The 26,107-nt window shown below is 45.3% G+C and overlaps 37 non-coding genes across 37 annotated transcripts; all 37 read left to right on the forward strand.

Annotated features, from left to right (window-relative positions):
• Window positions 1-343: 343 nt before the first annotated feature.
• trnac-gca (transfer RNA cysteine (anticodon GCA)) lies at window positions 344-415 on the forward strand. Its single transcript has one exon. It is a non-coding gene; the product is annotated as a tRNA-Cys (tRNA).
• A 510-nt stretch (window positions 416-925) lies between these two features.
• trnav-cac (transfer RNA valine (anticodon CAC)) lies at window positions 926-998 on the forward strand. Its single transcript has one exon. It is a non-coding gene; the product is annotated as a tRNA-Val (tRNA).
• Window positions 999-1,770: 772 nt separating this feature from the next.
• trnas-gcu (transfer RNA serine (anticodon GCU)) lies at window positions 1,771-1,852 on the forward strand. Its single transcript has one exon. It is a non-coding gene; the product is annotated as a tRNA-Ser (tRNA).
• A 600-nt stretch (window positions 1,853-2,452) lies between these two features.
• trnac-gca (transfer RNA cysteine (anticodon GCA)) lies at window positions 2,453-2,524 on the forward strand. Its single transcript has one exon. It is a non-coding gene; the product is annotated as a tRNA-Cys (tRNA).
• A 510-nt stretch (window positions 2,525-3,034) lies between these two features.
• Window positions 3,035-3,107, forward strand: trnav-cac (transfer RNA valine (anticodon CAC)). Its single transcript has one exon. It is a non-coding gene; the product is annotated as a tRNA-Val (tRNA).
• Window positions 3,108-3,879: 772 nt separating this feature from the next.
• trnas-gcu (transfer RNA serine (anticodon GCU)) lies at window positions 3,880-3,961 on the forward strand. Its single transcript has one exon. It is a non-coding gene; the product is annotated as a tRNA-Ser (tRNA).
• Window positions 3,962-4,561: 600 nt separating this feature from the next.
• Window positions 4,562-4,633, forward strand: trnac-gca (transfer RNA cysteine (anticodon GCA)). Its single transcript has one exon. It is a non-coding gene; the product is annotated as a tRNA-Cys (tRNA).
• Window positions 4,634-5,143: 510 nt separating this feature from the next.
• On the forward strand, window positions 5,144-5,216 carry trnav-cac (transfer RNA valine (anticodon CAC)). The gene has a single exon. It is a non-coding gene; the product is annotated as a tRNA-Val (tRNA).
• A 772-nt stretch (window positions 5,217-5,988) lies between these two features.
• Window positions 5,989-6,070, forward strand: trnas-gcu (transfer RNA serine (anticodon GCU)). The gene has a single exon. It is a non-coding gene; the product is annotated as a tRNA-Ser (tRNA).
• A 600-nt stretch (window positions 6,071-6,670) lies between these two features.
• On the forward strand, window positions 6,671-6,742 carry trnac-gca (transfer RNA cysteine (anticodon GCA)). The gene has a single exon. It is a non-coding gene; the product is annotated as a tRNA-Cys (tRNA).
• A 510-nt stretch (window positions 6,743-7,252) lies between these two features.
• Window positions 7,253-7,325, forward strand: trnav-cac (transfer RNA valine (anticodon CAC)). The gene has a single exon. It is a non-coding gene; the product is annotated as a tRNA-Val (tRNA).
• Window positions 7,326-8,097: 772 nt separating this feature from the next.
• Window positions 8,098-8,179, forward strand: trnas-gcu (transfer RNA serine (anticodon GCU)). Its single transcript has one exon. It is a non-coding gene; the product is annotated as a tRNA-Ser (tRNA).
• Window positions 8,180-8,779: 600 nt separating this feature from the next.
• trnac-gca (transfer RNA cysteine (anticodon GCA)) lies at window positions 8,780-8,851 on the forward strand. Its single transcript has one exon. It is a non-coding gene; the product is annotated as a tRNA-Cys (tRNA).
• Window positions 8,852-9,361: 510 nt separating this feature from the next.
• Window positions 9,362-9,434, forward strand: trnav-cac (transfer RNA valine (anticodon CAC)). Its single transcript has one exon. It is a non-coding gene; the product is annotated as a tRNA-Val (tRNA).
• A 772-nt stretch (window positions 9,435-10,206) lies between these two features.
• trnas-gcu (transfer RNA serine (anticodon GCU)) lies at window positions 10,207-10,288 on the forward strand. The gene has a single exon. It is a non-coding gene; the product is annotated as a tRNA-Ser (tRNA).
• Window positions 10,289-10,888: 600 nt separating this feature from the next.
• trnac-gca (transfer RNA cysteine (anticodon GCA)) lies at window positions 10,889-10,960 on the forward strand. The gene has a single exon. It is a non-coding gene; the product is annotated as a tRNA-Cys (tRNA).
• Window positions 10,961-11,470: 510 nt separating this feature from the next.
• Window positions 11,471-11,543, forward strand: trnav-cac (transfer RNA valine (anticodon CAC)). Its single transcript has one exon. It is a non-coding gene; the product is annotated as a tRNA-Val (tRNA).
• Window positions 11,544-12,315: 772 nt separating this feature from the next.
• On the forward strand, window positions 12,316-12,397 carry trnas-gcu (transfer RNA serine (anticodon GCU)). The gene has a single exon. It is a non-coding gene; the product is annotated as a tRNA-Ser (tRNA).
• Window positions 12,398-12,997: 600 nt separating this feature from the next.
• trnac-gca (transfer RNA cysteine (anticodon GCA)) lies at window positions 12,998-13,069 on the forward strand. The gene has a single exon. It is a non-coding gene; the product is annotated as a tRNA-Cys (tRNA).
• Window positions 13,070-13,579: 510 nt separating this feature from the next.
• trnav-cac (transfer RNA valine (anticodon CAC)) lies at window positions 13,580-13,652 on the forward strand. The gene has a single exon. It is a non-coding gene; the product is annotated as a tRNA-Val (tRNA).
• Window positions 13,653-14,424: 772 nt separating this feature from the next.
• On the forward strand, window positions 14,425-14,506 carry trnas-gcu (transfer RNA serine (anticodon GCU)). Its single transcript has one exon. It is a non-coding gene; the product is annotated as a tRNA-Ser (tRNA).
• Window positions 14,507-15,106: 600 nt separating this feature from the next.
• trnac-gca (transfer RNA cysteine (anticodon GCA)) lies at window positions 15,107-15,178 on the forward strand. Its single transcript has one exon. It is a non-coding gene; the product is annotated as a tRNA-Cys (tRNA).
• A 510-nt stretch (window positions 15,179-15,688) lies between these two features.
• trnav-cac (transfer RNA valine (anticodon CAC)) lies at window positions 15,689-15,761 on the forward strand. Its single transcript has one exon. It is a non-coding gene; the product is annotated as a tRNA-Val (tRNA).
• Window positions 15,762-16,533: 772 nt separating this feature from the next.
• trnas-gcu (transfer RNA serine (anticodon GCU)) lies at window positions 16,534-16,615 on the forward strand. Its single transcript has one exon. It is a non-coding gene; the product is annotated as a tRNA-Ser (tRNA).
• Window positions 16,616-17,215: 600 nt separating this feature from the next.
• On the forward strand, window positions 17,216-17,287 carry trnac-gca (transfer RNA cysteine (anticodon GCA)). Its single transcript has one exon. It is a non-coding gene; the product is annotated as a tRNA-Cys (tRNA).
• A 510-nt stretch (window positions 17,288-17,797) lies between these two features.
• trnav-cac (transfer RNA valine (anticodon CAC)) lies at window positions 17,798-17,870 on the forward strand. Its single transcript has one exon. It is a non-coding gene; the product is annotated as a tRNA-Val (tRNA).
• A 772-nt stretch (window positions 17,871-18,642) lies between these two features.
• Window positions 18,643-18,724, forward strand: trnas-gcu (transfer RNA serine (anticodon GCU)). Its single transcript has one exon. It is a non-coding gene; the product is annotated as a tRNA-Ser (tRNA).
• A 600-nt stretch (window positions 18,725-19,324) lies between these two features.
• trnac-gca (transfer RNA cysteine (anticodon GCA)) lies at window positions 19,325-19,396 on the forward strand. Its single transcript has one exon. It is a non-coding gene; the product is annotated as a tRNA-Cys (tRNA).
• A 510-nt stretch (window positions 19,397-19,906) lies between these two features.
• On the forward strand, window positions 19,907-19,979 carry trnav-cac (transfer RNA valine (anticodon CAC)). Its single transcript has one exon. It is a non-coding gene; the product is annotated as a tRNA-Val (tRNA).
• Window positions 19,980-20,751: 772 nt separating this feature from the next.
• trnas-gcu (transfer RNA serine (anticodon GCU)) lies at window positions 20,752-20,833 on the forward strand. Its single transcript has one exon. It is a non-coding gene; the product is annotated as a tRNA-Ser (tRNA).
• A 600-nt stretch (window positions 20,834-21,433) lies between these two features.
• Window positions 21,434-21,505, forward strand: trnac-gca (transfer RNA cysteine (anticodon GCA)). Its single transcript has one exon. It is a non-coding gene; the product is annotated as a tRNA-Cys (tRNA).
• Window positions 21,506-22,015: 510 nt separating this feature from the next.
• trnav-cac (transfer RNA valine (anticodon CAC)) lies at window positions 22,016-22,088 on the forward strand. The gene has a single exon. It is a non-coding gene; the product is annotated as a tRNA-Val (tRNA).
• A 772-nt stretch (window positions 22,089-22,860) lies between these two features.
• trnas-gcu (transfer RNA serine (anticodon GCU)) lies at window positions 22,861-22,942 on the forward strand. The gene has a single exon. It is a non-coding gene; the product is annotated as a tRNA-Ser (tRNA).
• A 600-nt stretch (window positions 22,943-23,542) lies between these two features.
• trnac-gca (transfer RNA cysteine (anticodon GCA)) lies at window positions 23,543-23,614 on the forward strand. Its single transcript has one exon. It is a non-coding gene; the product is annotated as a tRNA-Cys (tRNA).
• Window positions 23,615-24,124: 510 nt separating this feature from the next.
• Window positions 24,125-24,197, forward strand: trnav-cac (transfer RNA valine (anticodon CAC)). The gene has a single exon. It is a non-coding gene; the product is annotated as a tRNA-Val (tRNA).
• Window positions 24,198-24,968: 771 nt separating this feature from the next.
• Window positions 24,969-25,050, forward strand: trnas-gcu (transfer RNA serine (anticodon GCU)). The gene has a single exon. It is a non-coding gene; the product is annotated as a tRNA-Ser (tRNA).
• A 600-nt stretch (window positions 25,051-25,650) lies between these two features.
• On the forward strand, window positions 25,651-25,722 carry trnac-gca (transfer RNA cysteine (anticodon GCA)). The gene has a single exon. It is a non-coding gene; the product is annotated as a tRNA-Cys (tRNA).
• Window positions 25,723-26,107: the final 385 nt, after the last annotated feature.

The following is a 26,107-nucleotide window of genomic DNA, read 5'->3' on the forward strand; positions in this document are numbered from 1 at the left end:
TGAATCCAGATTCTCAGGGGGCACTTGAGTGTTTTCAGACTCTAAAGTCCATCCTACGTGCCTACTGTCTAGAAAGTGGTAAAGACTAGGTTGAGGGGTTGCCTTTGTTGATGTTCAGTGTAAGTGGAACAGTACAGTACAGGAATCATAACAACTGGAAACATAAGCAGAATGGTTGAAAGCATACGTTGTCTCTACCACAATTTGTATAGGTCAGTGCTAGAGCATTTAACAGCAGATAGAGACGTCCCACGTTCACTTGGACATTCTCACGATGGCTTTAATTGCTGCGACGTACAACACGTGAAGCTTTTTCAATTCTTCAGCGTGGTGTTGGTTTCACGTGGGTATAGCTCAGTGGTAGAGCATTTGACTGCAGATCAAGAGGTCCCCGGTTCAAATCCGGGTGCCCCCTTAGAAAAAGCCCACATGCTTGCAGCGGTAGGTCGGCGTGCTGATGTTTCTGACGCAAAGTTCGTCCTGGAACCTTGTAACGCAGGTGTAGGCAACGTCATTCCTGGAGTGCCGCATTCCTGCAGAATTTATCTTCAGCTCTTATCGTAGCTCTGTGGCTAATTAAGGTCTAAAGGGTCGGCTGAAAACTACAAAACTAGGTTTTATCAGGGTTGGAAATAAAATCTGCAGTACTGCAGCATTACAGGGCCGACGTTGCCCACCACGGTTGTAACGCTAAAGCCGGACATACACTGTGGGATTTCAGCACAATCGTGGCTAAATGCCAACGTACAAGGTTTGCCTGTTCCAAAAGAAACATACATGCATTCCCAGCAAATGCGTCGCCTTTCTCATACAGTATGTGCGGTTACTTTAAACGACCGTTAGGGGTTTTCCCTTTAAAATGTGTGGCGTACAGAGAAAATATGTGGCAGAATCTGTTCAAACAACCAGGGACCGTGAGAGGCAGGTTTCTGTAGTGTAGTGGTTATCACATTCGCCTCACACGCGAAAGGTCCTCGGTTCGAAACCGAGCAGAAACAGCATGTGCCTTTTGATACAAAGCCAGGTCAAACTTCTTTCGTGATGCACTTTACCATGAAGTGCCATGAAGCACTTTCAAAGTTACACACAGTGGTAGGTTTCCGCCTCACACGCGACAGGTGGCCTGCTCGCAAGTGTGCGAAAAGCATTGCCCCTTTGGGGAGTGTTGCACAGAAAGAGAAAATGTGTGGCCGAATCAATCAAAACAACCGAAGAATCCAAATGAGCAGGTTTCTATGGTGTAGTGGTTAACACGCTCGCCTCACACGCGAAAGGTTCTCGGTTCCTCTGAAATAAACGCTTTGTTAGAGATGTGAAAGGGTTTAAGCCACATTGATTTAATTACGTGAACAGTTAAATCAGTTTGCGAACCCGATCGTCGGTTTGTGAGAGTTAAACTTACGGCGGGTGAGGGTTTTAAAGTTCAGTCTACATTACCCAGCAATTTAGGCCAACGAAAACCTCTTGTTCCCTTTACGTAAAGTCTTGAATGGTTTTCGCCTGTTTCATGTTGAAATCTGTTGAAAACAATTTTGAAAAAAACCCCTATCATTTAAAGGTCAGTCCTTTTTATGATATCTAAACATGTCTAAGGCGATGGATTGCTAATCCACAGTTCTCTTAACGCCTTTAACTTCCATTAGGCTGATATGAACGCTTTCTAAAAGATAGCATTTCATTACCTCAACAGTTGATTCAACTTGACACAAGCTGCTATGTACTTGCTGGTCGGTTAGGATTAGGGAAATGCCCAAAGGATGCGGTTCCAAGGACGAGGTGGCCGAGTGGTTAAGGCGATGGACTGCTAATCCATTGTGCTCTGCACGCGTGGGTTCGAATCCCATCCTCGTCGTTTGTCGTTACCTTTGAACTGCAACTGCAACCAAGGCGTATAAGCCACAATTTCAAGCCCTCCTGCAAAAAACATGTAATGCTGGAGGCCAAAACTTTTGCGTGAAGCAGAACTCTGTCGGCTGACTCCAGTGATCCGGGTTCAAACGTGGTGGAACTTTCTCAAATAACTCTTCCAGTTTACTGCATGACATTATACGGCAAGCGGTGGCAAGATACTAATAACTTCAAGGCTGTTACTGTTAGCACTCTGCATTTTGAATCCAGATTCTCAGGGGGCACTTGAGTGTTTTCAGACTCTAAAGTCCATCCTACGTGCCTACTGTCTAGAAAGTGGTAAAGACTAGGTTGAGGGGTTGCCTTTGTTGATGTTCAGTGTAAGTGGAACAGTACAGTACAGGAATCATAACAACTGGAAACATAAGCAGAATGGTTGAAAGCATACGTTGTCTCTACCACAATTTGTATAGGTCAGTGCTAGAGCATTTAACAGCAGATAGAGACGTCCCACGTTCACTTGGACATTCTCACGATGGCTTTAATTGCTGCGACGTACAACACGTGAAGCTTTTTCAATTCTTCAGCGTGGTGTTGGTTTCACGTGGGTATAGCTCAGTGGTAGAGCATTTGACTGCAGATCAAGAGGTCCCCGGTTCAAATCCGGGTGCCCCCTTAGAAAAAGCCCACATGCTTGCAGCGGTAGGTCGGCGTGCTGATGTTTCTGACGCAAAGTTCGTCCTGGAACCTTGTAACGCAGGTGTAGGCAACGTCATTCCTGGAGTGCCGCATTCCTGCAGAATTTATCTTCAGCTCTTATCGTAGCTCTGTGGCTAATTAAGGTCTAAAGGGTCGGCTGAAAACTACAAAACTAGGTTTTATCAGGGTTGGAAATAAAATCTGCAGTACTGCAGCATTACAGGGCCGACGTTGCCCACCACGGTTGTAACGCTAAAGCCGGACATACACTGTGGGATTTCAGCACAATCGTGGCTAAATGCCAACGTACAAGGTTTGCCTGTTCCAAAAGAAACATACATGCATTCCCAGCAAATGCGTCGCCTTTCTCATACAGTATGTGCGGTTACTTTAAACGACCGTTAGGGGTTTTCCCTTTAAAATGTGTGGCGTACAGAGAAAATATGTGGCAGAATCTGTTCAAACAACCAGGGACCGTGAGAGGCAGGTTTCTGTAGTGTAGTGGTTATCACATTCGCCTCACACGCGAAAGGTCCTCGGTTCGAAACCGAGCAGAAACAGCATGTGCCTTTTGATACAAAGCCAGGTCAAACTTCTTTCGTGATGCACTTTACCATGAAGTGCCATGAAGCACTTTCAAAGTTACACACAGTGGTAGGTTTCCGCCTCACACGCGACAGGTGGCCTGCTCGCAAGTGTGCGAAAAGCATTGCCCCTTTGGGGAGTGTTGCACAGAAAGAGAAAATGTGTGGCCGAATCAATCAAAACAACCGAAGAATCCAAATGAGCAGGTTTCTATGGTGTAGTGGTTAACACGCTCGCCTCACACGCGAAAGGTTCTCGGTTCCTCTGAAATAAACGCTTTGTTAGAGATGTGAAAGGGTTTAAGCCACATTGATTTAATTACGTGAACAGTTAAATCAGTTTGCGAACCCGATCGTCGGTTTGTGAGAGTTAAACTTACGGCGGGTGAGGGTTTTAAAGTTCAGTCTACATTACCCAGCAATTTAGGCCAACGAAAACCTCTTGTTCCCTTTACGTAAAGTCTTGAATGGTTTTCGCCTGTTTCATGTTGAAATCTGTTGAAAACAATTTTGAAAAAAACCCCTATCATTTAAAGGTCAGTCCTTTTTATGATTTCTAAACATGTCTAAGGCGATGGATTGCTAATCCACAGTTCTCTTAACGCCTTTAACTTCCATTAGGCTGATATGAACGCTTTCTAAAAGATAGCATTTCATTACCTCAACAGTTGATTCAACTTGACACAAGCTGCTATGTACTTGCTGGTCGGTTAGGATTAGGGAAATGCCCAAAGGATGCGGTTCCAAGGACGAGGTGGCCGAGTGGTTAAGGCGATGGACTGCTAATCCATTGTGCTCTGCACGCGTGGGTTCGAATCCCATCCTCGTCGTTTGTCGTTACCTTTGAACTGCAACTGCAACCAAGGCGTATAAGCCACAATTTCAAGCCCTCCTGCAAAAAACATGTAATGCTGGAGGCCAAAACTTTTGCGTGAAGCAGAACTCTGTCGGCTGACTCCAGTGATCCGGGTTCAAACGTGGTGGAACTTTCTCAAATAACTCTTCCAGTTTACTGCATGACATTATACGGCAAGCGGTGGCAAGATACTAATAACTTCAAGGCTGTTACTGTTAGCACTCTGCATTTTGAATCCAGATTCTCAGGGGGCACTTGAGTGTTTTCAGACTCTAAAGTCCATCCTACGTGCCTACTGTCTAGAAAGTGGTAAAGACTAGGTTGAGGGGTTGCCTTTGTTGATGTTCAGTGTAAGTGGAACAGTACAGTACAGGAATCATAACAACTGGAAACATAAGCAGAATGGTTGAAAGCATACGTTGTCTCTACCACAATTTGTATAGGTCAGTGCTAGAGCATTTAACAGCAGATAGAGACGTCCCACGTTCACTTGGACATTCTCACGATGGCTTTAATTGCTGCGACGTACAACACGTGAAGCTTTTTCAATTCTTCAGCGTGGTGTTGGTTTCACGGGGGTATAGCTCAGTGGTAGAGCATTTGACTGCAGATCAAGAGGTCCCCGGTTCAAATCCGGGTGCCCCCTTAGAAAAAGCCCACATGCTTGCAGCGGTAGGTCGGCGTGCTAATGTTTCTGACGCAAAGTTCGTCCTGGAACCTTGTAACGCAGGTGTAGGCAACGTCATTCCTGGAGTGCCGCATTCCTGCAGAATTTATCTTCAGCTCTTATCGTAGCTCTGTGGCTAATTAAGGTCTAAAGGGTCGGCTGAAAACTACAAAACTAGGTTTTATCAGGGTTGGAAATAAAATCTGCAGTACTGCAGCATTACAGGGCCGACGTTGCCCACCACGGTTGTAACGCTAAAGCCGGACATACACTGTGGGATTTCAGCACAATCGTGGCTAAATGCCAACGTACAAGGTTTGCCTGTTCCAAAAGACACATACATGCATTCCCAGCAAATGCGTCGCCTTTCTCATACAGTATGTGCGGTTACTTTAAACGACCGTTAGGGGTTTTCCCTTTAAAATGTGTGGCGTACAGAGAAAATATGTGGCAGAATCTGTTCAAACAACCAGGGACCGTGTGAGGCAGGTTTCTGTAGTGTAGTGGTTATCACATTCGCCTCACACGCGAAAGGTCCTCGGTTCGAAACCGAGCAGAAACAGCATGTGCCTTTTGATACAAAGCCAGGTCAAACTTCTTTCGTGATGCACTTTACCATGAAGTGCCATGAAGCACTTTCAAAGTTACACACAGTGGTAGGTTTCCGCCTCACACGCGACAGGTGGCCTGCTCGCAAGTGTGCGAAAAGCATTGCCCCTTTGGGGAGTGTTGCACAGAAAGAGAAAATGTGTGGCCGAATCAATCAAAACAACCGAAGAATCCAAATGAGCAGGTTTCTATGGTGTAGTGGTTAACACGCTCGCCTCACACGCGAAAGGTTCTCGGTTCCTCTGAAATAAACGCTTTGTTAGAGATGTGAAAGGGTTTAAGCCACATTGATTTAATTACGTGAACAGTTAAATCAGTTTGCGAACCCGATCGTCGGTTTGTGAGAGTTAAACTTACGGCGGGTGAGGGTTTTAAAGTTCAGTCTACATTACCCAGCAATTTAGGCCAACGAAAACCTCTTGTTCCCTTTACGTAAAGTCTTGAATGGTTTTCGCCTGTTTCATGTTGAAATCTGTTGAAAACAATTTTGAAAAAAACCCCTATCATTTAAAGGTCAGTCCTTTTTATGATTTCTAAACATGTCTAAGGCGATGGATTGCTAATCCACAGTTCTCTTAACGCCTTTAACTTCCATTAGGCTGATATGAACGCTTTCTAAAAGATAGCATTTCATTACCTCAACAGTTGATTCAACTTGACACAAGCTGCTATGTACTTGCTGGTCGGTTAGGATTAGGGAAATGCCCAAAGGATGCGGTTCCAAGGACGAGGTGGCCGAGTGGTTAAGGCGATGGACTGCTAATCCATTGTGCTCTGCACGCGTGGGTTCGAATCCCATCCTCGTCGTTTGTCGTTACCTTTGAACTGCAACTGCAACCAAGGCGTATAAGCCACAATTTCAAGCCCTCCTGCAAAAAACATGTAATGCTGGAGGCCAAAACTTTTGCGTGAAGCAGAACTCTGTCGGCTGACTCCAGTGATCCGGGTTCAAACGTGGTGGAACTTTCTCAAATAACTCTTCCAGTTTACTGCATGACATTATACGGCAAGCGGTGGCAAGATACTAATAACTTCAAGGCTGTTACTGTTAGCACTCTGCATTTTGAATCCAGATTCTCAGGGGGCACTTGAGTGTTTTCAGACTCTAAAGTCCATCCTACGTGCCTACTGTCTAGAAAGTGGTAAAGACTAGGTTGAGGGGTTGCCTTTGTTGATGTTCAGTGTAAGTGGAACAGTACAGTACAGGAATCATAACAACTGGAAACATAAGCAGAATGGTTGAAAGCATACGTTGTCTCTACCACAATTTGTATAGGTCAGTGCTAGAGCATTTAACAGCAGATAGAGACGTCCCACGTTCACTTGGACATTCTCACGATGGCTTTAATTGCTGCGACGTACAACACGTGAAGCTTTTTCAATTCTTCAGCGTGGTGTTGGTTTCACGGGGGTATAGCTCAGTGGTAGAGCATTTGACTGCAGATCAAGAGGTCCCCGGTTCAAATCCGGGTGCCCCCTTAGAAAAAGCCCACATGCTTGCAGCGGTAGGTCGGCGTGCTAATGTTTCTGACGCAAAGTTCGTCCTGGAACCTTGTAACGCAGGTGTAGGCAACGTCATTCCTGGAGTGCCGCATTCCTGCAGAATTTATCTTCAGCTCTTATCGTAGCTCTGTGGCTAATTAAGGTCTAAAGGGTCGGCTGAAAACTACAAAACTAGGTTTTATCAGGGTTGGAAATAAAATCTGCAGTACTGCAGCATTACAGGGCCGACGTTGCCCACCACGGTTGTAACGCTAAAGCCGGACATACACTGTGGGATTTCAGCACAATCGTGGCTAAATGCCAACGTACAAGGTTTGCCTGTTCCAAAAGACACATACATGCATTCCCAGCAAATGCGTCGCCTTTCTCATACAGTATGTGCGGTTACTTTAAACGACCGTTAGGGGTTTTCCCTTTAAAATGTGTGGCGTACAGAGAAAATATGTGGCAGAATCTGTTCAAACAACCAGGGACCGTGTGAGGCAGGTTTCTGTAGTGTAGTGGTTATCACATTCGCCTCACACGCGAAAGGTCCTCGGTTCGAAACCGAGCAGAAACAGCATGTGCCTTTTGATACAAAGCCAGGTCAAACTTCTTTCGTGATGCACTTTACCATGAAGTGCCATGAAGCACTTTCAAAGTTACACACAGTGGTAGGTTTCCGCCTCACACGCGACAGGTGGCCTGCTCGCAAGTGTGCGAAAAGCATTGCCCCTTTGGGGAGTGTTGCACAGAAAGAGAAAATGTGTGGCCGAATCAATCAAAACAACCGAAGAATCCAAATGAGCAGGTTTCTATGGTGTAGTGGTTAACACGCTCGCCTCACACGCGAAAGGTTCTCGGTTCCTCTGAAATAAACGCTTTGTTAGAGATGTGAAAGGGTTTAAGCCACATTGATTTAATTACGTGAACAGTTAAATCAGTTTGCGAACCCGATCGTCGGTTTGTGAGAGTTAAACTTACGGCGGGTGAGGGTTTTAAAGTTCAGTCTACATTACCCAGCAATTTAGGCCAACGAAAACCTCTTGTTCCCTTTACGTAAAGTCTTGAATGGTTTTCGCCTGTTTCATGTTGAAATCTGTTGAAAACAATTTTGAAAAAAACCCCTATCATTTAAAGGTCAGTCCTTTTTATGATTTCTAAACATGTCTAAGGCGATGGATTGCTAATCCACAGTTCTCTTAACGCCTTTAACTTCCATTAGGCTGATATGAACGCTTTCTAAAAGATAGCATTTCATTACCTCAACAGTTGATTCAACTTGACACAAGCTGCTATGTACTTGCTGGTCGGTTAGGATTAGGGAAATGCCCAAAGGATGCGGTTCCAAGGACGAGGTGGCCGAGTGGTTAAGGCGATGGACTGCTAATCCATTGTGCTCTGCACGCGTGGGTTCGAATCCCATCCTCGTCGTTTGTCGTTACCTTTGAACTGCAACTGCAACCAAGGCGTATAAGCCACAATTTCAAGCCCTCCTGCAAAAAACATGTAATGCTGGAGGCCAAAACTTTTGCGTGAAGCAGAACTCTGTCGGCTGACTCCAGTGATCCGGGTTCAAACGTGGTGGAACTTTCTCAAATAACTCTTCCAGTTTACTGCATGACATTATACGGCAAGCGGTGGCAAGATACTAATAACTTCAAGGCTGTTACTGTTAGCACTCTGCATTTTGAATCCAGATTCTCAGGGGGCACTTGAGTGTTTTCAGACTCTAAAGTCCATCCTACGTGCCTACTGTCTAGAAAGTGGTAAAGACTAGGTTGAGGGGTTGCCTTTGTTGATGTTCAGTGTAAGTGGAACAGTACAGTACAGGAATCATAACAACTGGAAACATAAGCAGAATGGTTGAAAGCATACGTTGTCTCTAGCACAATTTGTATAGGTCAGTGCTAGAGCATTTAACAGCAGATAGAGACGTCCCACGTTCACTTGGACATTCTCACGATGGCTTTAATTGCTGCGACGTACAACACGTGAAGCTTTTTCAATTCTTCAGCGTGGTGTTGGTTTCACGGGGGTATAGCTCAGTGGTAGAGCATTTGACTGCAGATCAAGAGGTCCCCGGTTCAAATCCGGGTGCCCCCTTAGAAAAAGCCCACATGCTTGCAGCGGTAGGTCGGCGTGCTAATGTTTCTGACGCAAAGTTCGTCCTGGAACCTTGTAACGCAGGTGTAGGCAACGTCATTCCTGGAGTGCCGCATTCCTGCAGAATTTATCTTCAGCTCTTATCGTAGCTCTGTGGCTAATTAAGGTCTAAAGGGTCGGCTGAAAACTACAAAACTAGGTTTTATCAGGGTTGGAAATAAAATCTGCAGTACTGCAGCATTACAGGGCCGACGTTGCCCACCACGGTTGTAACGCTAAAGCCGGACATACACTGTGGGATTTCAGCACAATCGTGGCTAAATGCCAACGTACAAGGTTTGCCTGTTCCAAAAGAAACATACATGCATTCCCAGCAAATGCGTCGCCTTTCTCATACAGTATGTGCGGTTACTTTAAACGACCGTTAGGGGTTTTCCCTTTAAAATGTGTGGCGTACAGAGAAAATATGTGGCAGAATCTGTTCAAACAACCAGGGACCGTGTGAGGCAGGTTTCTGTAGTGTAGTGGTTATCACATTCGCCTCACACGCGAAAGGTCCTCGGTTCGAAACCGAGCAGAAACAGCATGTGCCTTTTGATACAAAGCCAGGTCAAACTTCTTTCGTGATGCACTTTACCATGAAGTGCCATGAAGCACTTTCAAAGTTACACACAGTGGTAGGTTTCCGCCTCACACGCGACAGGTGGCCTGCTCGCAAGTGTGCGAAAAGCGTTGCCCCTTTGGGGAGTGTTGCACAGAAAGAGAAAATGTGTGGCCGAATCAATCAAAACAACCGAAGAATCCAAATGAGCAGGTTTCTATGGTGTAGTGGTTAACACGCTCGCCTCACACGCGAAAGGTTCTCGGTTCCTCTGAAATAAACGCTTTGTTAGAGATGTGAAAGGGTTTAAGCCACATTGATTTAATTACGTGAACAGTTAAATCAGTTTGCGAACCCGATCGTCGGTTTGTGAGAGTTAAACTTACGGCGGGTGAGGGTTTTAAAGTTCAGTCTACATTACCCAGCAATTTAGGCCAACGAAAACCTCTTGTTCCCTTTACGTAAAGTCTTGAATGGTTTTCGCCTGTTTCATGTTGAAATCTGTTGAAAACAATTTTGAAAAAAACCCCTATCATTTAAAGGTCAGTCCTTTTTATGATTTCTAAACATGTCTAAGGCGATGGATTGCTAATCCACAGTTCTCTTAACGCCTTTAACTTCCATTAGGCTGATATGAACGCTTTCTAAAAGATAGCATTTCATTACCTCAACAGTTGATTCAACTTGACACAAGCTGCTATGTACTTGCTGGTCGGTTAGGATTAGGGAAATGCCCAAAGGATGCGGTTCCAAGGACGAGGTGGCCGAGTGGTTAAGGCGATGGACTGCTAATCCATTGTGCTCTGCACGCGTGGGTTCGAATCCCATCCTCGTCGTTTGTCGTTACCTTTGAACTGCAACTGCAACCAAGGCGTATAAGCCACAATTTCAAGCCCTCCTGCAAAAAACATGTAATGCTGGAGGCCAAAACTTTTGCGTGAAGCAGAACTCTGTCGGCTGACTCCAGTGATCCGGGTTCAAACGTGGTGGAACTTTCTCAAATAACTCTTCCAGTTTACTGCATGACATTATACGGCAAGCGGTGGCAAGATACTAATAACTTCAAGGCTGTTACTGTTAGCACTCTGCATTTTGAATCCAGATTCTCAGGGGGCACTTGAGTGTTTTCAGACTCTAAAGTCCATCCTACGTGCCTACTGTCTAGAAAGTGGTAAAGACTAGGTTGAGGGGTTGCCTTTGTTGATGTTCAGTGTAAGTGGAACAGTACAGTACAGGAATCATAACAACTGGAAACATAAGCAGAATGGTTGAAAGCATACGTTGTCTCTACCACAATTTGTATAGGTCAGTGCTAGAGCATTTAACAGCAGATAGAGACGTCCCACGTTCACTTGGACATTCTCACGATGGCTTTAATTGCTGCGACGTACAACACGTGAAGCTTTTTCAATTCTTCAGCGTGGTGTTGGTTTCACGGGGGTATAGCTCAGTGGTAGAGCATTTGACTGCAGATCAAGAGGTCCCCGGTTCAAATCCGGGTGCCCCCTTAGAAAAAGCCCACATGCTTGCAGCGGTAGGTCGGCGTGCTAATGTTTCTGACGCAAAGTTCGTCCTGGAACCTTGTAACGCAGGTGTAGGCAACGTCATTCCTGGAGTGCCGCATTCCTGCAGAATTTATCTTCAGCTCTTATCGTAGCTCTGTGGCTAATTAAGGTCTAAAGGGTCGGCTGAAAACTACAAAACTAGGTTTTATCAGGGTTGGAAATAAAATCTGCAGTACTGCAGCATTACAGGGCCGACGTTGCCCACCACGGTTGTAACGCTAAAGCCGGACATACACTGTGGGATTTCAGCACAATCGTGGCTAAATGCCAACGTACAAGGTTTGCCTGTTCCAAAAGAAACATACATGCATTCCCAGCAAATGCGTCGCCTTTCTCATACAGTATGTGCGGTTACTTTAAACGACCGTTAGGGGTTTTCCCTTTAAAATGTGTGGCGTACAGAGAAAATATGTGGCAGAATCTGTTCAAACAACCAGGGACCGTGAGAGGCAGGTTTCTGTAGTGTAGTGGTTATCACATTCACCTCACACGCGAAAGGTCCTCGGTTCGAAACCGAGCAGAAACAGCATGTGCCTTTTGATACAAAGCCAGGTCAAACTTCTTTCGTGATGCACTTTACCATGAAGTGCCATGAAGCACTTTCAAAGTTACACACAGTGGTAGGTTTCCGCCTCACACGCGACAGGTGGCCTGCTCGCAAGTGTGCGAAAAGCATTGCCCCTTTGGGGAGTGTTGCACAGAAAGAGAAAATGTGTGGCCGAATCAATCAAAACAACCGAAGAATCCAAATGAGCAGGTTTCTATGGTGTAGTGGTTAACACGCTCGCCTCACACGCGAAAGGTTCTCGGTTCCTCTGAAATAAACGCTTTGTTAGAGATGTGAAAGGGTTTAAGCCACATTGATTTAATTACGTGAACAGTTAAATCAGTTTGCGAACCCGATCGTCGGTTTGTGAGAGTTAAACTTACGGCGGGTGAGGGTTTTAAAGTTCAGTCTACATTACCCAGCAATTTAGGCCAACGAAAACCTCTTGTTCCCTTTACGTAAAGTCTTGAATGGTTTTCGCCTGTTTCATGTTGAAATCTGTTGAAAACAATTTTGAAAAAAACCCCTATCATTTAAAGGTCAGTCCTTTTTATGATTTCTAAACATGTCTAAGGCGATGGATTGCTAATCCACAGTTCTCTTAACGCCTTTAACTTCCATTAGGCTGATATGAACGCTTTCTAAAAGATAGCATTTCATTACCTCAACAGTTGATTCAACTTGACACAAGCTGCTATGTACTTGCTGGTCGGTTAGGATTAGGGAAATGCCCAAAGGATGCGGTTCCAAGGACGAGGTGGCCGAGTGGTTAAGGCGATGGACTGCTAATCCATTGTGCTCTGCACGCGTGGGTTCGAATCCCATCCTCGTCGTTTGTCGTTACCTTTGAACTGCAACTGCAACCAAGGCGTATAAGCCACAATTTCAAGCCCTCCTGCAAAAAACATGTAATGCTGGAGGCCAAAACTTTTGCGTGAAGCAGAACTCTGTCGGCTGACTCCAGTGATCCGGGTTCAAACGTGGTGGAACTTTCTCAAATAACTCTTCCAGTTTACTGCATGACATTATACGGCAAGCGGTGGCAAGATACTAATAACTTCAAGGCTGTTACTGTTAGCACTCTGCATTTTGAATCCAGATTCTCAGTGGGCACTTGAGTGTTTTCAGACTCTAAAGTCCATCCTACGTGCCTACTGTCTAGAAAGTGGTAAAGACTAGGTTGAGGGGTTGCCTTTGTTGATGTTCAGTGTAAGTGGAACAGTACAGTACAGGAATCATAACAACTGGAAACATAAGCAGAATGGTTGAAAGCATACGTTGTCTCTACCACAATTTGTATAGGTCAGTGCTAGAGCATTTAACAGCAGATAGAGACGTCCCACGTTCACTTGGACATTCTCACGATGGCTTTAATTGCTGCGACGTACAACACGTGAAGCTTTTTCAATTCTTCAGCGTGGTGTTGGTTTCACGGGGGTATAGCTCAGTGGTAGAGCATTTGACTGCAGATCAAGAGGTCCCCGGTTCAAATCCGGGTGCCCCCTTAGAAAAAGCCCACATGCTTGCAGCGGTAGGTCGGCGTGCTAATGTTTCTGACGCAAAGTTCGTCCTGGAACCTTGTAACGCAGGTGTAGGCAACGTCATTCCTGGAGTGCCGCATTCCTGCAGAATTTATCTTCAGCTCTTATCGTAGCTCTGTGGCTAATTAAGGTCTAAAGGGTCGGCTGAAAACTACAAAACTAGGTTTTATCAGGGTTGGAAATAAAATCTGCAGTACTGCAGCATTACAGGGCCGACGTTGCCCACCACGGTTGTAACGCTAAAGCCGGACATACACTGTGGGATTTCAGCACAATCGTGGCTAAATGCCAACGTACAAGGTTTGCCTGTTCCAAAAGAAACATACATGCATTCCCAGCAAATGCGTCGCCTTTCTCATACAGTATGTGCGGTTACTTTAAACGACCGTTAGGGGTTTTCCCTTTAAAATGTGTGGCGTACAGAGAAAATATGTGGCAGAATCTGTTCAAACAACCAGGGACCGTGAGAGGCAGGTTTCTGTAGTGTAGTGGTTATCACATTCGCCTCACACGCGAAAGGTCCTCGGTTCGAAACCGAGCAGAAACAGCATGTGCCTTTTGATACAAAGCCAGGTCAAACTTCTTTCGTGATGCACTTTACCATGAAGTGCCATGAAGCACTTTCAAAGTTACACACAGTGGTAGGTTTCCGCCTCACACGCGACAGGTGGCCTGCTCGCAAGTGTGCGAAAAGCGTTGCCCCTTTGGGGAGTGTTGCACAGAAAGAGAAAATGTGTGGCCGAATCAATCAAAACAACCGAAGAATCCAAATGAGCAGGTTTCTATGGTGTAGTGGTTAACACGCTCGCCTCACACGCGAAAGGTTCTCGGTTCCTCTGAAATAAACGCTTTGTTAGAGATGTGAAAGGGTTTAAGCCACATTGATTTAATTACGTGAACAGTTAAATCAGTTTGCGAACCCGATCGTCGGTTTGTGAGAGTTAAACTTACGGCGGGTGAGGGTTTTAAAGTTCAGTCTACATTACCCAGCAATTTAGGCCAACGAAAACCTCTTGTTCCCTTTACGTAAAGTCTTGAATGGTTTTCGCCTGTTTCATGTTGAAATCTGTTGAAAACAATTTTGAAAAAAACCCCTATCATTTAAAGGTCAGTCCTTTTTATGATTTCTAAACATGTCTAAGGCGATGGATTGCTAATCCACAGTTCTCTTAACGCCTTTAACTTCCATTAGGCTGATATGAACGCTTTCTAAAAGATAGCATTTCATTACCTCAACAGTTGATTCAACTTGACACAAGCTGCTATGTACTTGCTGGTCGGTTAGGATTAGGGAAATGCCCAAAGGATGCGGTTCCAAGGACGAGGTGGCCGAGTGGTTAAGGCGATGGACTGCTAATCCATTGTGCTCTGCACGCGTGGGTTCGAATCCCATCCTCGTCGTTTGTCGTTACCTTTGAACTGCAACTGCAACCAAGGCGTATAAGCCACAATTTCAAGCCCTCCTGCAAAAAACATGTAATGCTGGAGGCCAAAACTTTTGCGTGAAGCAGAACTCTGTCGGCTGACTCCAGTGATCCGGGTTCAAACGTGGTGGAACTTTCTCAAATAACTCTTCCAGTTTACTGCATGACATTATACGGCAAGCGGTGGCAAGATACTAATAACTTCAAGGCTGTTACTGTTAGCACTCTGCATTTTGAATCCAGATTCTCAGGGGGCACTTGAGTGTTTTCAGACTCTAAAGTCCATCCTACGTGCCTACTGTCTAGAAAGTGGTAAAGACTAGGTTGAGGGGTTGCCTTTGTTGATGTTCAGTGTAAGTGGAACAGTACAGTACAGGAATCATAACAACTGGAAACATAAGCAGAATGGTTGAAAGCATACGTTGTCTCTACCACAATTTGTATAGGTCAGTGCTAGAGCATTTAACAGCAGATAGAGACGTCCCACGTTCACTTGGACATTCTCACGATGGCTTTAATTGCTGCGACGTACAACACGTGAAGCTTTTTCAATTCTTCAGCGTGGTGTTGGTTTCACGGGGGTATAGCTCAGTGGTAGAGCATTTGACTGCAGATCAAGAGGTCCCCGGTTCAAATCCGGGTGCCCCCTTAGAAAAAGCCCACATGCTTGCAGCGGTAGGTCGGCGTGCTAATGTTTCTGACGCAAAGTTCGTCCTGGAACCTTGTAACGCAGGTGTAGGCAACGTCATTCCTGGAGTGCCGCATTCCTGCAGAATTTATCTTCAGCTCTTATCGTAGCTCTGTGGCTAATTAAGGTCTAAAGGGTCGGCTGAAAACTACAAAACTAGGTTTTATCAGGGTTGGAAATAAAATCTGCAGTACTGCAGCATTACAGGGCCGACGTTGCCCACCACGGTTGTAACGCTAAAGCCGGACATACACTGTGGGATTTCAGCACAATCGTGGCTAAATGCCAACGTACAAGGTTTGCCTGTTCCAAAAGAAACATACATGCATTCCCAGCAAATGCGTCGCCTTTCTCATACAGTATGTGCGGTTACTTTAAACGACCGTTAGGGGTTTTCCCTTTAAAATGTGTGGCGTACAGAGAAAGTATGTGGCAGAATCTGTTCAAACAACCAGGGACCGTGAGAGGCAGGTTTCTGTAGTGTAGTGGTTATCACATTCGCCTCACACGCGAAAGGTCCTCGGTTCGAAACCGAGCAGAAACAGCATGTGCCTTTTGATACAAAGCCAGGTCAAACTTCTTTCGTGATGCACTTTACCATGAAGTGCCATGAAGCACTTTCAAAGTTACACACAGTGGTAGGTTTCCGCCTCACACGCGACAGGTGGCCTGCTCGCAAGTGTGCGAAAAGCGTTGCCCCTTTGGGGAGTGTTGCACAGAAAGAGAAAATGTGTGGCCGAATCAATCAAAACAACCGAAGAATCCAAATGAGCAGGTTTCTATGGTGTAGTGGTTAACACGCTCGCCTCACACGCGAAAGGTTCTCGGTTCCTCTGAAATAAACGCTTTGTTAGAGATGTGAAAGGGTTTAAGCCACATTGATTTAATTACGTGAACAGTTAAATCAGTTTGCGAACCCGATCGTCGGTTTGTGAGAGTTAAACTTACGGCGGGTGAGGGTTTTAAAGTTCAGTCTACATTACCCAGCAATTTAGGCCAACGAAAACCTCTTGTTCCCTTTACGTAAAGTCTTGAATGGTTTTCGCCTGTTTCATGTTGAAATCTGTTGAAAACAATTTTGAAAAAAAACCCTATCATTTAAAGGTCAGTCCTTTTTATGATTTCTAAACATGTCTAAGGCGATGGATTGCTAATCCACAGTTCTCTTAACGCCTTTAACTTCCATTAGGCTGATATGAACGCTTTCTAAAAGATAGCATTTCATTACCTCAACAGTTGATTCAACTTGACACAAGCTGCTATGTACTTGCTGGTCGGTTAGGATTAGGGAAATGCCCAAAGGATGCGGTTCCAAGGACGAGGTGGCCGAGTGGTTAAGGCGATGGACTGCTAATCCATTGTGCTCTGCACGCGTGGGTTCGAATCCCATCCTCGTCGTTTGTCGTTACCTTTGAACTGCAACTGCAACCAAGGCGTATAAGCCACAATTTCAAGCCCTCCTGCAAAAAACATGTAATGCTGGAGGCCAAAACTTTTGCGTGAAGCAGAACTCTGTCGACTGACTCCAGTGATCCGGGTTCAAACGTGGTGGAACTTTCTCAAATAACTCTTCCAGTTTACTGCATGACATTATACGGCAAGCGGTGGCAAGATACTAATAACTTCAAGGCTGTTACTGTTAGCACTCTGCATTTTGAATCCAGATTCTCAGGGGGCACTTGAGTGTTTTCAGACTCTAAAGTCCATCCTACGTGCCTACTGTCTAGAAAGTGGTAAAGACTAGGTTGAGGGGTTGCCTTTGTTGATGTTCAGTGTAAGTGGAACAGTACAGTACAGGAATCATAACAACTGGAAACATAAGCAGAATGGTTGAAAGCATACGTTGTCTCTACCACAATTTGTATAGGTCAGTGCTAGAGCATTTAACAGCAGATAGAGACGTCCCACGTTCACTTGGACATTCTCACGATGGCTTTAATTGCTGCGACGTACAACACGTGAAGCTTTTTCAATTCTTCAGCGTGGTGTTGGTTTCACGGGGGTATAGCTCAGTGGTAGAGCATTTGACTGCAGATCAAGAGGTCCCCGGTTCAAATCCGGGTGCCCCCTTAGAAAAAGCCCACATGCTTGCAGCGGTAGGTCGGCGTGCTAATGTTTCTGACGCAAAGTTCGTCCTGGAACCTTGTAACGCAGGTGTAGGCAACGTCATTCCTGGAGTGCCGCATTCCTGCAGAATTTATCTTCAGCTCTTATCGTAGCTCTGTGGCTAATTAAGGTCTAAAGGGTCGGCTGAAAACTACAAAACTAGGTTTTATCAGGGTTGGAAATAAAATCTGCAGTACTGCAGCATTACAGGGCCGACGTTGCCCACCACGGTTGTAACGCTAAAGCCGGACATACACTGTGGGATTTCAGCACAATCGTGGCTAAATGCCAACGTACAAGGTTTGCCTGTTCCAAAAGAAACATACATGCATTCCCAGCAAATGCGTCGCCTTTCTCATACAGTATGTGCGGTTACTTTAAACGACCGTTAGGGGTTTTCCCTTTAAAATGTGTGGCGTACAGAGAAAATATGTGGCAGAATCTGTTCAAACAACCAGGGACCGTGAGAGGCAGGTTTCTGTAGTGTAGTGGTTATCACATTCGCCTCACACGCGAAAGGTCCTCGGTTCGAAACCGAGCAGAAACAGCATGTGCCTTTTGATACAAAGCCAGGTCAAACTTCTTTCGTGATGCACTTTACCATGAAGTGCCATGAAGCACTTTCAAAGTTACACACAGTGGTAGGTTTCCGCCTCACACGCGACAGGTGGCCTGCTCGCAAGTGTGCGAAAAGCATTGCCCCTTTGGGGAGTGTTGCACAGAAAGAGAAAATGTGTGGCCGAATCAATCAAAACAACCGAAGAATCCAAATGAGCAGGTTTCTATGGTGTAGTGGTTAACACGCTCGCCTCACACGCGAAAGGTTCTCGGTTCCTCTGAAATAAACGCTTTGTTAGAGATGTGAAAGGGTTTAAGCCACATTGATTTAATTACGTGAACAGTTAAATCAGTTTGCGAACCCGATCGTCGGTTTGTGAGAGTTAAACTTACGGCGGGTGAGGGTTTTAAAGTTCAGTCTACATTACCCAGCAATTTAGGCCAACGAAAACCTCTTGTTCCCTTTACGTAAAGTCTTGAATGGTTTTCGCCTGTTTCATGTTGAAATCTGTTGAAAACAATTTTGAAAAAAACCCCTATCATTTAAAGGTCAGTCCTTTTTATGATTTCTAAACATGTCTAAGGCGATGGATTGCTAATCCACAGTTCTCTTAACGCCTTTAACTTCCATTAGGCTGATATGAACGCTTTCTAAAAGATAGCATTTCATTACCTCAACAGTTGATTCAACTTGACACAAGCTGCTATGTACTTGCTGGTCGGTTAGGATTAGGGAAATGCCCAAAGGATGCGGTTCCAAGGACGAGGTGGCCGAGTGGTTAAGGCGATGGACTGCTAATCCATTGTGCTCTGCACGCGTGGGTTCGAATCCCATCCTCGTCGTTTGTCGTTACCTTTGAACTGCAACTGCAACCAAGGCGTATAAGCCACAATTTCAAGCCCTCCTGCAAAAAACATGTAATGCTGGAGGCCAAAACTTTTGCGTGAAGCAGAACTCTGTCGGCTGACTCCAGTGATCCGGGTTCAAACGTGGTGGAACTTTCTCAAATAACTCTTCCAGTTTACTGCATGACATTATACGGCAAGCGGTGGCAAGATACTAATAACTTCAAGGCTGTTACTGTTAGCACTCTGCATTTTGAATCCAGATTCTCAGGGGGCACTTGAGTGTTTTCAGACTCTAAAGTCCATCCTACGTGCCTACTGTCTAGAAAGTGGTAAAGACTAGGTTGAGGGGTTGCCTTTGTTGATGTTCAGTGTAAGTGGAACAGTACAGTACAGGAATCATAACAACTGGAAACATAAGCAGAATGGTTGAAAGCATACGTTGTCTCTACCACAATTTGTATAGGTCAGTGCTAGAGCATTTAACAGCAGATAGAGACGTCCCACGTTCACTTGGACATTCTCACGATGGCTTTAATTGCTGCGACGTACAACACGTGAAGCTTTTTCAATTCTTCAGCGTGGTGTTGGTTTCACGGGGGTATAGCTCAGTGGTAGAGCATTTGACTGCAGATCAAGAGGTCCCCGGTTCAAATCCGGGTGCCCCCTTAGAAAAAGCCCACATGCTTGCAGCGGTAGGTCGGCGTGCTAATGTTTCTGACGCAAAGTTCGTCCTGGAACCTTGTAACGCAGGTGTAGGCAACGTCATTCCTGGAGTGCCGCATTCCTGCAGAATTTATCTTCAGCTCTTATCGTAGCTCTGTGGCTAATTAAGGTCTAAAGGGTCGGCTGAAAACTACAAAACTAGGTTTTATCAGGGTTGGAAATAAAATCTGCAGTACTGCAGCATTACAGGGCCGACGTTGCCCACCACGGTTGTAACGCTAAAGCCGGACATACACTGTGGGATTTCAGCACAATCGTGGCTAAATGCCAACGTACAAGGTTTGCCTGTTCCAAAAGAAACATACATGCATTCCCAGCAAATGCGTCGCCTTTCTCATACAGTATGTGCGGTTACTTTAAACGACCGTTAGGGGTTTTCCCTTTAAAATGTGTGGCGTACAGAGAAAGTATGTGGCAGAATCTGTTCAAACAACCAGGGACCGTGAGAGGCAGGTTTCTGTAGTGTAGTGGTTATCACATTCGCCTCACACGCGAAAGGTCCTCGGTTCGAAACCGAGCAGAAACAGCATGTGCCTTTTGATACAAAGCCAGGTCAAACTTCTTTCGTGATGCACTTTACCATGAAGTGCCATGAAGCACTTTCAAAGTTACACACAGTGGTAGGTTTCCGCCTCACACGCGACAGGTGGCCTGCTCGCAAGTGTGCGAAAAGCGTTGCCCCTTTGGGGAGTGTTGCACAGAAAGAGAAAATGTGTGGCCGAATCAATCAAAACAACCGAAGAATCCAAATGAGCAGGTTTCTATGGTGTAGTGGTTAACACGCTCGCCTCACACGCGAAAGGTTCTCGGTTCCTCTGAAATAAACGCTTTGTTAGAGATGTGAAAGGGTTTAAGCCACATTGATTTAATTACGTGAACAGTTAAATCAGTTTGCGAACCCGATCGTCGGTTTGTGAGAGTTAAACTTACGGCGGGTGAGGGTTTTAAAGTTCAGTCTACATTACCCAGCAATTTAGGCCAACGAAAACCTCTTGTTCCCTTTACGTAAAGTCTTGAATGGTTTTCGCCTGTTTCATGTTGAAATCTGTTGAAAACAATTTTGAAAAAAAACCCTATCATTTAAAGGTCAGTCCTTTTTATGATTTCTAAACATGTCTAAGGCGATGGATTGCTAATCCACAGTTCTCTTAACGCCTTTAACTTCCATTAGGCTGATATGAACGCTTTCTAAAAGATAGCATTTCATTACCTCAACAGTTGATTCAACTTGACACAAGCTGCTATGTACTTGCTGGTCGGTTAGGATTAGGGAAATGCCCAAAGGATGCGGTTCCAAGGACGAGGTGGCCGAGTGGTTAAGGCGATGGACTGCTAATCCATTGTGCTCTGCACGCGTGGGTTCGAATCCCATCCTCGTCGTTTGTCGTTACCTTTGAACTGCAACTGCAACCAAGGCGTATAAGCCACAATTTCAAGCCCTCCTGCAAAAAACATGTAATGCTGGAGGCCAAAACTTTTGCGTGAAGCAGAACTCTGTCGACTGACTCCAGTGATCCGGGTTCAAACGTGGTGGAACTTTCTCAAATAACTCTTCCAGTTTACTGCATGACATTATACGGCAAGCGGTGGCAAGATACTAATAACTTCAAGGCTGTTACTGTTAGCACTCTGCATTTTGAATCCAGATTCTCAGGGGGCACTTGAGTGTTTTCAGACTCTAAAGTCCATCCTACGTGCCTACTGTCTAGAAAGTGGTAAAGACTAGGTTGAGGGGTTGCCTTTGTTGATGTTCAGTGTAAGTGGAACAGTACAGTACAGGAATCATAACAACTGGAAACATAAGCAGAATGGTTGAAAGCATACGTTGTCTCTACCACAATTTGTATAGGTCAGTGCTAGAGCATTTAACAGCAGATAGAGACGTCCCACGTTCACTTGGACATTCTCACGATGGCTTTAATTGCTGCGACGTACAACACGTGAAGCTTTTTCAATTCTTCAGCGTGGTGTTGGTTTCACGGGGGTATAGCTCAGTGGTAGAGCATTTGACTGCAGATCAAGAGGTCCCCGGTTCAAATCCGGGTGCCCCCTTAGAAAAAGCCCACATGCTTGCAGCGGTAGGTCGGCGTGCTAATGTTTCTGACGCAAAGTTCGTCCTGGAACCTTGTAACGCAGGTGTAGGCAACGTCATTCCTGGAGTGCCGCATTCCTGCAGAATTTATCTTCAGCTCTTATCGTAGCTCTGTGGCTAATTAAGGTCTAAAGGGTCGGCTGAAAACTACAAAACTAGGTTTTATCAGGGTTGGAAATAAAATCTGCAGTACTGCAGCATTACAGGGCCGACGTTGCCCACCACGGTTGTAACGCTAAAGCCGGACATACACTGTGGGATTTCAGCACAATCGTGGCTAAATGCCAACGTACAAGGTTTGCCTGTTCCAAAAGAAACATACATGCATTCCCAGCAAATGCGTCGCCTTTCTCATACAGTATGTGCGGTTACTTTAAACGACCGTTAGGGGTTTTCCCTTTAAAATGTGTGGCGTACAGAGAAAATATGTGGCAGAATCTGTTCAAACAACCAGGGACCGTGAGAGGCAGGTTTCTGTAGTGTAGTGGTTATCACATTCGCCTCACACGCGAAAGGTCCTCGGTTCGAAACCGAGCAGAAACAGCATGTGCCTTTTGATACAAAGCCAGGTCAAACTTCTTTCGTGATGCACTTTACCATGAAGTGCCATGAAGCACTTTCAAAGTTACACACAGTGGTAGGTTTCCGCCTCACACGCGACAGGTGGCCTGCTCGCAAGTGTGCGAAAAGCATTGCCCCTTTGGGGAGTGTTGCACAGAAAGAGAAAATGTGTGGCCGAATCAATCAAAACAACCGAAGAATCCAAATGAGCAGGTTTCTATGGTGTAGTGGTTAACACGCTCGCCTCACACGCGAAAGGTTCTCGGTTCCTCTGAAATAAACGCTTTGTTAGAGATGTGAAAGGGTTTAAGCCACATTGATTTAATTACGTGAACAGTTAAATCAGTTTGCGAACCCGATCGTCGGTTTGTGAGAGTTAAACTTACGGCGGGTGAGGGTTTTAAAGTTCAGTCTACATTACCCAGCAATTTAGGCCAACGAAAACCTCTTGTTCCCTTTACGTAAAGTCTTGAATGGTTTTCGCCTGTTTCATGTTGAAATCTGTTGAAAACAATTTTGAAAAAAACCCCTATCATTTAAAGGTCAGTCCTTTTTATGATTTCTAAACATGTCTAAGGCGATGGATTGCTAATCCACAGTTCTCTTAACGCCTTTAACTTCCATTAGGCTGATATGAACGCTTTCTAAAAGATAGCATTTCATTACCTCAACAGTTGATTCAACTTGACACAAGCTGCTATGTACTTGCTGGTCGGTTAGGATTAGGGAAATGCCCAAAGGATGCGGTTCCAAGGACGAGGTGGCCGAGTGGTTAAGGCGATGGACTGCTAATCCATTGTGCTCTGCACGCGTGGGTTCGAATCCCATCCTCGTCGTTTGTCGTTACCTTTGAACTGCAACTGCAACCAAGGCGTATAAGCCACAATTTCAAGCCCTCCTGCAAAAAACATGTAATGCTGGAGGCCAAAACTTTTGCGTGAAGCAGAACTCTGTCGGCTGACTCCAGTGATCCGGGTTCAAACGTGGTGGAACTTTCTCAAATAACTCTTCCAGTTTACTGCATGACATTATACGGCAAGCGGTGGCAAGATACTAATAACTTCAAGGCTGTTACTGTTAGCACTCTGCATTTTGAATCCAGATTCTCAGGGGGCACTTGAGTGTTTTCAGACTCTAAAGTCCATCCTACGTGCCTACTGTCTAGAAAGTGGTAAAGACTAGGTTGAGGGGTTGCCTTTGTTGATGTTCAGTGTAAGTGGAACAGTACAGTACAGGAATCATAACAACTGGAAACATAAGCAGAATGGTTGAAAGCATACGTTGTCTCTACCACAATTTGTATAGGTCAGTGCTAGAGCATTTAACAGCAGATAGAGACGTCCCACGTTCACTTGGACATTCTCACGATGGCTTTAATTGCTGCGACGTACAACACGTGAAGCTTTTTCAATTCTTCAGCGTGGTGTTGGTTTCACGGGGGTATAGCTCAGTGGTAGAGCATTTGACTGCAGATCAAGAGGTCCCCGGTTCAAATCCGGGTGCCCCCTTAGAAAAAGCCCACATGCTTGCAGCGGTAGGTCGGCGTGCTAATGTTTCTGACGCAAAGTTCGTCCTGGAACCTTGTAACGCAGGTGTAGGCAACGTCATTCCTGGAGTGCCGCATTCCTGCAGAATTTATCTTCAGCTCTTATCGTAGCTCTGTGGCTAATTAAGGTCTAAAGGGTCGGCTGAAAACTACAAAACTAGGTTTTATCAGGGTTGGAAATAAAATCTGCAGTACTGCAGCATTACAGGGCCGACGTTGCCCACCACGGTTGTAACGCTAAAGCCGGACATACACTGTGGGATTTCAGCACAATCGTGGCTAAATGCCAACGTACAAGGTTTGCCTGTTCCAAAAGAAACATACATGCATTCCCAGCAAATGCGTCGCCTTTCTCATACAGTATGTGCGGTTACTTTAAACGACCGTTAGGGGTTTTCCCTTTAAAATGTGTGGCGTACAGAGAAAATATGTGGCAGAATCTGTTCAAACAACCAGGGACCGTGAGAGGCAGGTTTCTGTAGTGTAGTGGTTATCACATTCGCCTCACACGCGAAAGGTCCTCGGTTCGAAACCGAGCAGAAACAGCATGTGCCTTTTGATACAAAGCCAGGTCAAACTTCTTTCGTGATGCACTTTACCGCTTGTGCCATGAAGCACTTTCAAAGTTACACACAGTGGTAGGTTTCCGCCTCACACGCGACAGGTGGCCTGCTCGCAAGTGTGCGAAAAGCATTGCCCCTTTGGGGAGTGTTGCACAGAAAGAGAAAATGTGTGGCCGAATCAATCAAAACAACCGAAGAATCCAAATGAGCAGGTTTCTATGGTGTAGTGGTTAACACGCTCGCCTCACACGCGAAAGGTTCTCGGTTCCTCTGAAATAAACGCTTTGTTAGAGATGTGAAAGGGTTTAAGCCACATTGATTTAATTACGTGAACAGTTAAATCAGTTTGCGAACCCGATCGTCGGTTTGTGAGAGTTAAACTTACGGCGGGTGAGGGTTTTAAAGTTCAGTCTACATTACCCAGCAATTTAGGCCAACGAAAACCTCTTGTTCCCTTTACGTAAAGTCTTGAATGGTTTTCGCCTGTTTCATGTTGAAATCTGTTGAAAACAATTTTGAAAAAAAACCCTATCATTTAAAGGTCAGTCCTTTTTATGATTTCTAAACATGTCTAAGGCGATGGATTGCTAATCCACAGTTCTCTTAACGCCTTTACCTTCCATTAGGCTGATATGAACGCTTTCTAAAAGATAGCATTTCATTACCTCAACAGTTGATTCAACTTGACACAAGCTGCTATGTACTTGCTGGTCGGTTAGGATTAGGGAAATGCCCAAAGGATGCGGTTCCAAGGACGAGGTGGCCGAGTGGTTAAGGCGATGGACTGCTAATCCATTGTGCTCTGCACGCGTGGGTTCGAATCCCATCCTCGTCGTTTGTCGTTACCTTTGAACCGCAACTGCAACCAAGGCGTATGAGCCACAATTTCAAGCCCTCCTGCAAAAAAAGTGTAATGCTGGAGGCCAAAACTTTTGCCTGAAGCAGAACTCTGTCGGCTGACTCCAGTGATCCGGGTTCAAACGTGGTGGAACTTTCTGAAATAACTCTTCCGGTTTACTGCATGACATTATACGGCAAGCGGTGGCAAGATACTAATAACTTCAAGGCTGTTACTGTTAGCACTCTGCATTTTGAATCCAGATTCTCAGGGGGCACTTGAGTGTTTTCAGACTCTAAAGTCCATCCTACGTGCCTACTGTCTAGAAAGTGGTAAAGACTAGGTTGAGGGGTTGCCTTTGTTGATGTTCAGTGTAAGTGGAACAGTACAGTACAGGAATCATAACAACTGGAAACATAAGCAGAATGGTTGAAAGCATACGTTGTCTCTACCACAATTTGTATAGGTCAGTGCTAGAGCATTTAACAGCAGATAGAGACGTCCCACGTTCACTTGGACATTCTCACGATGGCTTTAATTGCTGCGACGTACAACACGTGAAGCTTTTTCAATTCTTCAGCGTGGGGTTGGTTTCACGGGGGTATAGCTCAGTGGTAGAGCATTTGACTGCAGATCAAGAGGTCCCCGGTTCAAATCCGGGTGCCCCCTTGGAAAAAGCCCACATGCTTGCAGCGGTAGGTTGCAGCTAATGTTTCTGACGCAAAGTTCGTCCTGGAACCTTCTAACGCAGGTGTAGGCAACGTCATTCCTGAAGTGCCGCATTCCTGCAGAATTTATCTTCAGCTCTTATCGTAGCACTGTGGCTAATTAAGGTCTAAAGGGTCGGCTGAATACTACAAAACTAGGTTTTATCAGGGTTGGAAATAAAATCTGCAGTACTGCAGCATTACAGGGCCGACGTTGCCCACCACGGTTGTAACGCTAAAGCCGGACATACACTGTGGGATTTCAGCACAATCGTGGCTAAATGCCAACGTACAAGGGTTGCCTGTTTCAAAAGAAACATACATGCATTCCCAGCAAATGCGTCGCC

Source organism: Misgurnus anguillicaudatus, chromosome 6 (genome assembly GCF_027580225.2).
Source record: "Misgurnus anguillicaudatus chromosome 6, ASM2758022v2, whole genome shotgun sequence".
NCBI classification, from domain to species: Eukaryota; Metazoa; Chordata; class Actinopteri; order Cypriniformes; family Cobitidae; genus Misgurnus; species Misgurnus anguillicaudatus.